Source organism: Atractosteus spatula, chromosome 9 (assembly GCF_055471065.1).
Source record: "Atractosteus spatula isolate fAtrSpa1 chromosome 9, fAtrSpa1.hap1, whole genome shotgun sequence".
Taxonomy (NCBI): Eukaryota; Metazoa; Chordata; class Actinopteri; order Semionotiformes; family Lepisosteidae; genus Atractosteus; species Atractosteus spatula.
Window position 1 is genome coordinate 18,981,466 of NC_142714.1, and position 13,086 is coordinate 18,994,551.

Below are 13,086 nucleotides of genomic sequence, written 5' to 3' on the forward strand. Positions count from 1 at the left end.
TATAACATTCTGCACGTGTCTACATTAGCTACATTTTAGCTACATCTTTTCCTTCACAGCTTTTACAGCGTTTTCTAGTACTACTGCTTTAATTATAAAATTTTCAAATTTCACTAGTTTAGTAAGTAATGTAAATTCTGAAGAATAGCAGTCTTGGTAACTCAGAATTGCGACTTAAAAACTCAGAATTCCGACTTAAAAACTCAGAATTCCGACTTTATATCTTGCAATTGCGACTTTTTATCTCACATTTGCGACTTCAAAATCGCCCATATTTCATTGCCTGTCCTTTTGTTATTGTAATGGATTCGGGTTCTAGGGCTTGTGCCCTCCCCGCTCCCCGCTCCCCGCTCCCACCCTAGTTCGTGCCTCACTGCATTGGCTCGAACCCAGGTCTTGCCAGCTGAGCTAAAGAAGACCTTCTTTTTTAAGTAAAAAAGGACATACAATGGAAATATGTAAAAAGCATAAGCTTCAGCTTTTATAATTGTGAATTCCTCTGGATGTGAAGTGTCTATTCCTGTATCTTATTTCATATTCTGTCTCCGTTTTTGCATTTCTGGTGTTTAAATAAAAACTTTTTTTAAAAAGCCCGTCCACTATTCCATCCGAGTACTATGGAAGCCTCACTGGCAGAAATGGGATTCCATAAAAATTAGTGTCATTAATTTGATTTTTATCAGGGTACTGTACAAGACAAGTCTTCAGGCCTATAGATCCTATGATCCTGTATGATTCATGAATACGTGAACGGAACGGCCGAAATACAGGTTGCACAATCTGGTTGCAGTGTGGTGACAGTACCGCCCTCCTCTGAGTATAACAGGGATGCTGGCCGCCGGGGCTAAAGAAAGTCTTCTTTAGCTCAGCTGGCAAGACCTGGGTTCGAGCCAATGCAGTGAGGCACAAAGTAGGGTGGGAGCGGGGAGCGGGGAGCGGGGAGGGCACAAGCCCTAGAACCTGAATCCGTTACAATAACAAAAGGACAGACAATGAAATGTGGGCTATTTCAAAGTCACTAATGTGAGATAAAAAGCAGCAATTGTGAGATATAAAGTCAGAATTCTGAGTTACTAAGTTGGAATTCTGAGATACTAAGTCGCAATTCTGAGATACCATAGCACATTTTTTTTTTACTCCCTGGTGGAAACAGGCTTCCATACATACAAATACACAGTAAAGAAAAAAATATTTTCTAAGATAATATCAGAACGATTAAAAAATAGTTACCAATCTCTGTAAGAATATTTCAGTTGCAACCAAAGTATTTCCTTCTTTTTCTATTACTATTGCTATTTCCAGTGTTTGATTTATCATTGATTTGTCCATCTATTTGGAATATGTGAACTGGGAGGACTTTGAGTCTGACTTAAACAGGTCAAGCCCTATATTACTAGGGCTTCTGAAATTTTCTCCTTAAGAAAATGCTTTGGAAAGATGTTGGTGGCCAAAATTTACTAGGAAAAATCTTCCTTTTTGTGGGAAAGGTGTTTCTGTATGAAGCCATATAATCAACACATGCATGCTTATTTTTTTCTTTGGAATGAAACCACTCTTGGAGAGATTTTGCAATTCAATTATTGAGTATCAACCTAAGTTTCTTATTGCTACTCCATTCATTAAAAAAACACCAGTGAAATTTATATTTTGGTTTAAAGCTTCGTCATTATTCAAATTCCATTTTAGATAAATTAAAACTATCTTTCTGGGGACTAGTTGAGGAGTTCTAGGTAGCCAAAGGAAGATGCGTCCTCTTCCTGTCACTGTAAGGATGACAAAAACAAACTGCCAGAATAGAAGTTTGCACTAGCAGGAAATGGTCAGACACAAGGGGAGTCAAAGAAGCAGAATGCAGGTTACACCACAAAACATTGTGGAAACAGTAATCACAGGAAAGCTAGGAATTGGCTACTGTACATCCAAACACTGGGGAAAACAGGGACAGACGAAAGCTGGTGCAGTTAGAAATCTGGAATATGGTGGAAAAGGGTAGTTTTGATGAATGGTTCGGATGACACAACAATTGAAAAGGACCAGTGAGAAAGAGAGGAAGAACATGTGGGCCAATATGTGGTCCTTGGAGACTAACAAAATACAATTCATGATCTTCAGTGCATTTATGTGATTTACCAAGTTCTCCAAACCTTGTTATAATTGCCGTTAAAAGGAGATTCAAGCTGAATACACTGCGGGAAGCCAGCAAACCTAGAAGATACCCTGTCAACCTGTAGAAAGGCATTAGCAGAGGGAAGATACAGCTGGAGACATGACATTTCCTTACATCATTGGAGGGCCATGTGAAGGAAGGTATATGGAAATTCACAAAGATCCAGGAAGGACTTACTGTACCTTCATCCAGTTTGTCCAGAGCAGGGAGAAGACTTCCAACATCAAGGAGAGTGGCTTGCTAGGAATGGCTACAGACTGGGAAGTAAAGGCAGACATCAAACAGCACCGCACTGTCTCACAGGACATTGTGAGCACAACATTCAAACCAGACCTGTTGATTTGTTCAAGAACTACAAAGAACATCATCATGTTGGAGCTGACAAACCCATGGGAGGAGCTTATGGAGGAGCCATATGAGAGGAAGCTGCACAAGTACCAGCCCTTGGTGGAAAAAAACACTCTGAGGGGATGGAAGTCTAGAGTCTGCCAGTGGAAGCTGGAGCAAAGAGTTTCCCGTTAAAATCTGTCATAAGAGGCCAGCATCAAAAAAGAAACTTCAGGTTACAGGAAGCAGGTCAATTGGCAAAGAAGACGTTACAATGGATGTCCCAGAAGAGGGAGGAATAGTGGTTCAGCCATCTGGGTCAGGTTGCACCTGATCAACCCAGCTGGCACACCTTCTAGAAGGTGTTGTGAGTAGTACCAAAACACCTACTGAAGAGGAGACTCACCTGAAGATAGAGCCAGAAGCAACAAAAGCTATCAGCTGTAGGTATGTAAACTACCATATATGAATTTACAGAAAGGCCCTACAAAATGTAATGCTGCAGCGACCACTGTCTTTATGCACAGAGCATTTAACGCTCAGCATTTAAAACCATGTTCGTGCTTCACAGTTATTTTAAATGGATGCTCTTAAAAGCCATCTTAGTGCCAATTCAGTAGTAACAGTATTCTCACTAATTGGAAATGGAAAATATATTATTCCCTGGTACAACTGATACCAAACAATAATGCAGTTATTTATAGTCTTGTAAGGAATCAGAATATGAGTAGTTAATTAAGAATAAATGTGATGAAGACCATTCATCCAAGTAAATCCAGAAGGTCAACCTCTTATCAAGACAATGAACGACATATTAAAAATGGTAAATTAAATTAGCAATGCACTACAAATGGAGTTGGAAGGGCATGCACAGAGTTAGAATACATAGATCAGTTAATTAAATGGCCCTAGAAACAAGGCTATCATTTTATAAGTTGGGCCTCTTGCTTCTTGATTAGAAAATGATGTTAGAATGGTGTTAGAATGCCAAATAGGTCATGTGATTTTTTTTTATAAAACCAAACTAATTCTAACCAGTGGTAAAAAAGTGATTATTTCTTTTGACTTGAATGATTAAATCTATATATAAGTGGTACAGTGTTCAGATTAAAATTGCCCCCATTTATTATCATTAAGAGAGTGCTCAGGGAATTATACTTCCACATATATTGGGAAGCATATAGCTACATTTTAGCCTTAAAACATTTTTAAGTGTCTACAGTAAAATTCATGTTTGTAATGACTGAATTATCATGGCACTTTACCATTTTAACAAAGAAAAAGAAAAAAAGATGATGGAGAAAAAAAGAAATTGTGTAGAAAGGCAGCTTTTATAAGAAAGGGAAAAATGTGTTGCAAGCACTTCCCTTACTCTTCTCTTTTGAAAGGAATGGAATAGATATTACCGCTCCCAGTTTATTCATCTGATGGTTTGTAGCAGTTTTTTCATTTTGTAAAACACATCCAGCCCCAATGCAAATGAGCATGTGCATACAGGTTTAAAATTTTTAATAACTGAAAACCCATCTGAATCAAACTAATTTCCCAATCGTTAGCTGTACATGCTTCATAACATAAATAAAACATAACCCATTTTAAAGGAAAGCAAAGAAACCTGTTTGTTTTACAAGAGTAGATTTTGCCTTGTCTGAATTGTATCAGTAGAAAACACCTGAAATTAAGTCTACACCAGAAGCCTGAGCTCTGCATAGAACTTCAGCTCTTACTGCGCCATATATTTTCCACCCTGTTGATGCATAAAATATCCAGAGGTTGATGGATTCACTCAGTCAACTTTCAAACTACAGTAGGTTTGTAAGAGAAAAAAAACAGAACAAGACAACCAACAAAAAGTGGAGGCAGTGTCAACACCCAACACTTCCATCAGGAAGGTATCCATCTAATTGCAAAGGTGTTGTTTTATGACTCCTCATACACAAGAAAATGTACTTAAAAAGTATCATGGAAAAAAGACCTAATGTAATGGCAGGCCCCTATGTGTCATACTGTAAAATGACAGAAATTGAAACCAGCAATTTATTACCTTAATGTAATTGAAATTAAATATGTCCTCACAGCAGAGGTGAGCTTCATAAAACAAGTCCTCCTTTGTGCATAATTTCATAAAGACAAATTCTGTAAGATTTATTGTTGTAAAACCTCTGCTAGAAGTGCTTTGCATGTAAATGACAGGCTTAACAACAAAGACAATAAAGATTCAGTCGAACTGAACCTTATCAAGGCCAGGGCCCCTGAAGTGTATACAATTGTTTGCAAATTGTTTTGATTTCTCTTTTCTGCATCAGAACATAATTTTGTTTCATAATTTTTTTTTATTATTTATTCTGGATTTGATCTTCCTTTTAAAAAAGTGTTGTATCAGGTATAGTAAATCCAAGACCAACTACTGTTATTGGTTGGCTTCTCAAATATTCTGATTAATAACCATATCAAACATTACCTCAAAGCCAATGGACAGCAACTTTAAATAATTCATAGCGACATAATTGCAATCCCTCTAGGCTGACACAAGGCAACACCACCACAAGCAAAGACCTGCTGGTGTTGTTTTTTTAATTTTTCCTCTTCCGAAGGACCTTTCAGCGATGACATCACAGATTTGGAGAGCAACATTAAGTTGTAATGTCCCTTGAGAATCCTGGCAGACAGCATAGCTGGAGACAAAGATTGGAATTACATTTTTTTCTGGTGTAAGTAAAAGAAGATGAAAACAGGTTCTGAAATCTGGTAGCAATTAGAACCAGCTAGGCCCTCCAGTTAAAATAGTCTGTAATATGTTTTACAATACATATACAATATCTGTCCTATTTATTGAAATATTTTGCTTCCCTAATTTTGTATATTTGGATCATTATGGGGTAATTTGAATATTGAATATGCTCTAATTTCTTCAAATTAGACCAGTACCAAGGTTCCATTCACCAACATTATTTAGAAAAACAATGAAAAATAAAAAATATTTAACAGTACAAACGTAATCAGTAGTTAAAATAAAGGAATTTCTTCATGGCTGTTCTGGTGCAGATACATGATCTGCAGCAATCACAGAATCCTTTGTTGTTGCTCACTCAATAGCATGTCTCTATACTATTTATAAACTCTTGAACCAGCTTTCAGAAGAGCCTGGGACCTCCAACCAGTTTAAATCTATTTTGACTCACAGTACATAATGAACATTAAATGACTTACAGAAATATCAAAGATAAAAAACAAATACACATCAACTACAGTATAAAACATTATTTAAAAGTATATTAAAATACTGAATAAAATAATATTTAAGAGCTAAGCACCAGTGCTCATATTTTACAACAATGTAAACGAATAATAATCTTTTTACTCTATTCCCTACACACACACTATTTTTGTTCTCAGGAATTTCATTTTCGTTTTTGCAATTAATGAAGTGTGTATTTATTCATACATTAATGCACATTTACCAAAATTATATTTGTGGAACTTTTAGAGGAAACAGAGTAATAAAATAGTATGAATGGCTCACTATAGAAATTTGTAAAATATTGCTTTCACAAGGAATCCAAATTATAAACCACCAGCAATTTAACAGCTTCCCTGAGCATGTTAGAGGTGAAGATGCAGCACTATTTTGGTTACTTCTAGGTCTGTAAGCATAACCACAGTAGTAACTGTTTAGTGGTTAATGTCTAGTGGTTAGAGGATGTGCTCTCCATGCTGATTACGATAATTAGGAGTAGAATTAAGTGGCCGTGATCCACAGTGAGTGTGTGACAGAAAATAGTGTTTTTCTCTGATGTCCTTGAATTTGAATGTAGTAGAAAAAATATACCCAAGTAGACACAATTGGCTGATTAGTGTCTCATTAATAGAGTTTCTAATGAACTTCTTGATTTGTTCTACTCTGAAATATGCAGCTGTTGCATTCATCACACCTAAAGGAAATTGTTTTTGTTTCTAGAAGAAATAATAGGACCTCCGTTTTACCTACTCTCACCCACTGCTTTCCACTTCTCTTATTCTATATCCATAGTAGATATTGATATTCCATTTCTGGTTGAACATCCAGCTTACTGCACCTACGGCCCCAGCCAAATATACAGTATGTTGTTTCGTCTTTCCCTTCTCACCATCCTTCTTTTCAAAGTCCACCGCAGGTACACCTGGTTACTAATGAACTTCTTGATTTGTTCTACTCTGAAATATGCAGCTGTTGCATTCATAATTCCCATTCCACTCTGCATGAACACAAGGAGGTAGTCTGCACTGGATCGGGGCCTCCTCATTCACCCCCAAACTGTCCCTACAGCTGGGCATAGGCAGCTACAGGGATGGGTCCCATACCCATTTATACCCCCAACTGATTGGTATTGGATTCAGATTGAAATCTGATCCTACCTAGCAACTGGCTGCTCTCTTCAGTGTTTTCTGTTTAGTGTTCAGCATAAGGCAACTTTTCCAGGCCAGCATCTCTTCCAGCATCTCTTCCATTCGCATGCACCTTCTGCAACGACCACAGATCCAGTTTCAAACCAGCTAGTACAGCTACCTGTACAGCTACCTGTACAGCTTCTGGTAACCCGGAAGTGCTCTTCCTGCTTCAATGTCAAGCTACTCTTCTGGTCACCCAGTATCATCCACTGCTTGTGACTTCCGCATCACCTACCCTGTACCCTATATATAAGCTGCTCTTCCAGCAGTTTTGTAGCAGTTAGGGACTGACTTACCAGTCTCTTTGAATAGAGGTACAAAATAGGCAACTCTATGAATAATATCACCCACTGTACAGTAACTCCAGGAAGACATCAAACTTTTGTTGTTTTGGTATCTGGTATAAATCTCTGTTTGAGAGTTGGGAGTCTCCAAGAACCACCATTTATCAAGTGATAAGAAAACTATCCATGTCATTCATTGTTTGAATGTCTTATTTCTCCCAGTGAAAATATACAGTATCAAAAATATTTTAAATCTGGATTTTATTGTCTTACATGTTACAAAAATAATAACTATTGAAAATGGATTTAGTCACATGCAAAATAATTTGCATATTGACAATTTAGGTTTCTTACATAATGTATTATTATGAATCAATATACTGTATATTTTTAATTTATTTAACCAGCAAACTCAACTGAAAAAATCTTATTTAAAATGATCACAAAAACACTCATTTATACAGAATGGAATTTACAGGAGCACTGTGAACAAAAAATCTCTTGCTCAAGGATACAACAGCATATGATATCAAGAATCCAGAGCGTTTATTGTTACTCCATGCTGCCTTACTGCCTTGTTGCATCGTTGAGCATTGCTCTGTATTTTGTAAACAATTAAATTTTGTTAAAGATGTGTGCTTTGAATATGTGGCAATGGTCCATGCCATGAGTTTCCAACCAGGGCTCCAAAAGTTTTAAAAACTATCTACCAGAAACAAAGAAAATAAGCTTTTCTCTCTGAGTCCAGTGGTCTAAAAAATTATCTTACGCATGCTGAATTTGAATCTGATAGCAATTACAGTGGATCTTTTGGTCTACAGTTCTGCCTATTTTTATTAACAACAGTGGAATAAGTTGTAATAACCATAATCTTCAATTTGATCTAATTTGATTTTATCTTTTTGAGAAGGAAGACTAAAAACAAATGCTTATGTAACTTAATTTCTGCTTGAACTGAGATGTGAGGCTCAGAAATGTTTAATTTGCCACTTATATTGCCTGTCCATATTTTCACAAGATCACTTTCTAATATTATTATGTTTATTATGCCTTTATAGTGTTAATAAACAATATGAAAACAATTTTAAATGCATTTTTTCTCCATCAACACTTTGCTTCTTTTAATCAAACAAATAGAAAATTAATATTAAGACAGAAAATACTTTTCTTTAATTTAACATTAAAGTTTTATGAGAGAGATAGAATGCCTTGATAATAATCCTAGGCACAAATGCATTTTTTGTCAGAAGTACTTATTTTCTGGTGTCATAATGAAGTTGAAAGTTAAGGTACTGTAGGAAAAAGTGATTATTTCTCTAGGCCCAGTTGTTTGCCCTAGCAGTTGCAATCAAGGGGCACTGACTGCAAAATGTTTCCAAAAAATATGTATGCAAATTTTGTATGTCAGTGAAGTACAATGTGTCTTAATAATATCTGAGTTTGTGTTAAATCCTCAGACTGAATACACTGTGATGAAGACAATAGATTTCTCTCAGATCTAGGGCAGCTCACACAGCAAGTCCTTACAAAGTCTACGAATGTTATTTTAAAAACAATACAATTACTGTAATATGAAGCTCATGTCTTTCCCAGCTTTCCACTCAGTATTGCTTACTCTTTACTTCTCCAACTTTCCACTATATTGCAGATAAAATACTGTTCCCCAGAAACCTATATGGCACCTAATTGAGCAATCCTATTACTTTTGAGCTTTTCCCTGGCTGAGTCTTACAGTGTTAGTGGTTCAATCGAATTCTGCCTCACTCAGTGCATCACCACCTTAATCCTTCAGGTGAACCCCCAAGTGACCCAGCAGGAATAAACCCACATTGGCTATTTATAACAAGTTTACTTTACACTCATGCACAGCTCAGCAGTCGGATTGCCATGGAGTGAGCATACCTCTTCCATACTGTGGACTTCTTTACTTCAGCAATTAACGTTACTGAAGGAACATTTTAAGGATATTAATCAGATTCATCAGATCCAATGTTATAGAACCTCATCTGAGTAATTTCTCTGCTATTAGTAAATCGTATTCAAAGCCTGCTGATCCACTTCCTGGGTTTTAAGAGCAGTTTACTTGATTCTTCTCCTTTGCCTGTCAAATTCTTTATTCATACATTTTATGTACAACGCTTATATAAATGTTTTCTCAGGTACTGAGGAAAGTTTAAAGACATTCAAACAAAATCAGTTGACAGATAATTTTATGGATAGATTTAAATATTGCAATCTTATATAGGTTCTAATTTTATAACTTCTTATAATGTATATTGATGTCATGTTATTATGTACATTGATGTCTTATATTACAGCTGTAACTTGTATCAGAAATCCATACCACTGGTTCATCTAATACACTGAAATTCTTAAGTGGCTTTTATTTTTTAGTTGCATCTGTCATTTAATCATTCATCTTAGTCAATTGAAAAAAATTATTTTTATTGCAAGGAACTTTTCATACATTTATATAGCAAGACTATTCAATCTAATTGGGGTACCTTAGTCAAGGATTCCCTATCTATGGCTTGTTCCCCCAAAGCCACCTGGTCCAAGCTGTACCACGAGGCCACACTGCTGTCTAAATGTAATCACTTTCTATGATAATTAACAAACATATAGAAAAAAGACCCTTAAAACTAGATTATATCAAATCATAAAGAATTAAAGAATTAAACCTCTGCTCTAGATTGGTTAATATTTGTTAACTGATCAAGTAATATAGAGTACAGTTCAAACAAGAAAGCAATTGAAGGAAATATTTATTTACTTAAGGAGCATGTTATTCATACATGATACTTTTGATTTTACTTTGCTGAAAGCTAATGCAAATATGTAATTATATATTCAGCACACAGAAGTCAAACTGAATGAAAATCATCATAAGGACAGATACATTCAGATCTGCAAATTAGAAGCATTTTCATTTTTTATGTTATTTCTTTGAACATCATGTCAGCAACCACTATTTAGTCTAGAAAGAGAAAAAAATCACTGACATTTCATTTTTCCATGTGTTTGTATTCCATGTGTATATTTGTTAATTAACAAAATTAACAAAATGATCTGAAGAATTAAAGGCTTGTCCATTTGCCAGCTACACCATATAGCAACTCTCTCACCTGAAAACATAGAAACAAAAGTTTATTTTTCACTTTTTTCACTAAACAGTTCTACTGTTAGTCCCTTCTTTACTTGGAAATGAAGGTGCTTTAAATAAACCGTGAATACAGAGGTGCAATTCCCTTGTAGCAAAGCTGGGAAGACTATGAAAGTTTATTGAGTTTGTCTGGGGACAAAGTATTGGAAAATCTGTACTATTCATCATAGCAATGTAGAAACTCCAGCACAAACTACTTAATACTGTCAGTTTATTTACGACAAATAGTCATCTTTAGCTTATGTAACAAAATTTGAATATAATGTGACCAGCATGAATAAACTGTAATATAACATTCACCATCAACACTATGTGTAGAAAGGATAATTTTTTATATTTATTGATGCACAGAGTGAAGTGCCAAAGCAACAATCATGTGTGTTTGTATTGAACAACATCTAAAAACTACAAATAGTTTTGTAGTTTTGTTTGCATGCAGACTGACATATTTATTCTCTATTCTGCTTAGTTTAAAAGCAATGAAAGGTGCTGTACAAAAGATGAAAGCAATGCAATTCTGAATGTTGACACTCATACTTGCTACTAACTTTGCTCAGGACAAAAAAAATGGAAAAGTTCATGCGCTCTCAAATAGAACTTTTCCTGTTTTGTGTAATAAAATATTTAATATCCTGAAACTTGGTTCACACCTTCCCCCTTCTCTCATCGACAGACTCTAATTCTCTCTATTCATTTGTAGGTTTCATTTCACACCTCTCCTCACCTCTCTCGACCTCGTACCACTTGATTGGCCACTCTGCCTCTCCCCTACTCCCACCTCCTCCTCTCCCCTGGCTTTTGTTTTCCCATGCTATATTATCTTTGCTGACTGCCCTATCTTTCTTACACCCGGAGAACTTTATGTTTTCTTTCTTCTCTTTTCAGCATGAAATAAACCTATTACTTGTTCCTTTGCAGCCTACGCATGCTGATGCAACTACCCAACTGAACTACAGATGCAGCCATTCAAAATGCGCGGTAAAAACCCGCGGTACAGTAACCTACCCACAAGCCACCGCAGGGCACCGGAGGGCACCGCGGTAAGTGATTGGCTGGCCAAAATGACCGACAGGGGCACTCGTGGTGCATTGGTTGGTAGTGCAAAGATTTAATCATTTAATGTCTTTACTGTGCACATTTTAATCCGCTTAGTTTTGAATATTTATATGGATTTTACCACTAAAGGGAAATTTTAGTAGCTGAGCATAAAAAGAAGAGGAGCATAACGCATCTGAAGGTCATAAACGATATTAATTTAGGAACATAAACATTACTGTATGTATGTAAACTGTACTGTGTATGGCTGGTCTTGGTAGTTTAAAGAAAAAATACACACCAGTCTTCCATTTCTCCCTAAACATTTTAAGCATGAAAGTTTTATGAAACGGTACCCAAATATGCGATTGCTGTATAGAATGAATTTTAATTTAAAAAAATTATTTAACACGAACATTAAGCTGTTTACATCTTCCGGCTGAGAACAGTCACCCGTTGCTACCCAATGCAGAAACACAGCCACTAACTAGCAAAGAGAGGACATTAGCTACCCAATATGATAAAGAAATAAATGATTATTTTGTTTATTTCTTTTGCACATTTATTTGAACATTTCCATCGATTGTACAAGCACTTGGAAACTGTCCAATCCCTAGTTCATCAGGCATTTTACCGGTCTGGCGCCGGTCTGTGTCTTCCAGGATATAATGCCAGCGAACTCTTGTTTTTATGTCCACTATAACAGACAATCTCCTTTGCTTTTAACCGAGCGTTTAATAATTTCCTAAAATGAAAATGATTTACTTTATTTCCCTCACGGGATCAATAAAAGTATCTATCATCTGTCTAAACTATGGGACAGAATTCTGGGGTCTCCCCATACCAGAGATTATGGTAGGGCTTCAGAATGGTGATTGGCTGACACCATCTGACACCCCTCTGATTGGAGAAAAAAGACGTGCTGGTTTGCTATACATACTGTACCAGGAAGAGAATTTCTTTCCATTCAAAACGTGTATTTTAAAAGTTTAAGAAGTAAAAACCTTACAGCGTACACAGATTTCTAAACTGATCAGGATCGTTATCTTAGTCTTATGCATAATAATGTTCACCGCTCTGTCCAGCAAATTAATAATAAACTTTATTTTATATAGCGTTTTAAACGAATAAGTAATTAGATTGCTCATAAACCTAATCACTTGCTTTTTCTTTTTATTTAGGCTCAGATTTCAACTATAGATCGTATTATTAATAACCATAATAACAACCAACCAACAAAAACAACCATATAAACATAATACCAACCAAAAACATAGATAACAACCACAATACAAAATCAAATATATCAAACCATTTTACTCTCGCAAAGTCCTCCAATTATCATAATCCCGCCCCTTATGCAAAACCAAACCTTCCTCACATCCCAGTTTATCCTATTTATCATAAACAAAATCCACCTCAATTTTCAACATAAAGCATTACACAAAATCAATACCTCAACACTCCATACTCAACAACGATAATTCACAAACAGCCAGAACATGTAACTACACATTCCCAAACAGACCTAATTTCCATAGCCCCGCCTTTTATGCAAAACCAACATCCCTCCCCTGTTCTCTCCCTCCCCTGGCGGTTGTAATTGTTTTTATTTTCAAATAAATTTTAGCAAAGTCATGTATTTTAAAAATCTTAAGATTTTTATATTTATGTCTTCATTT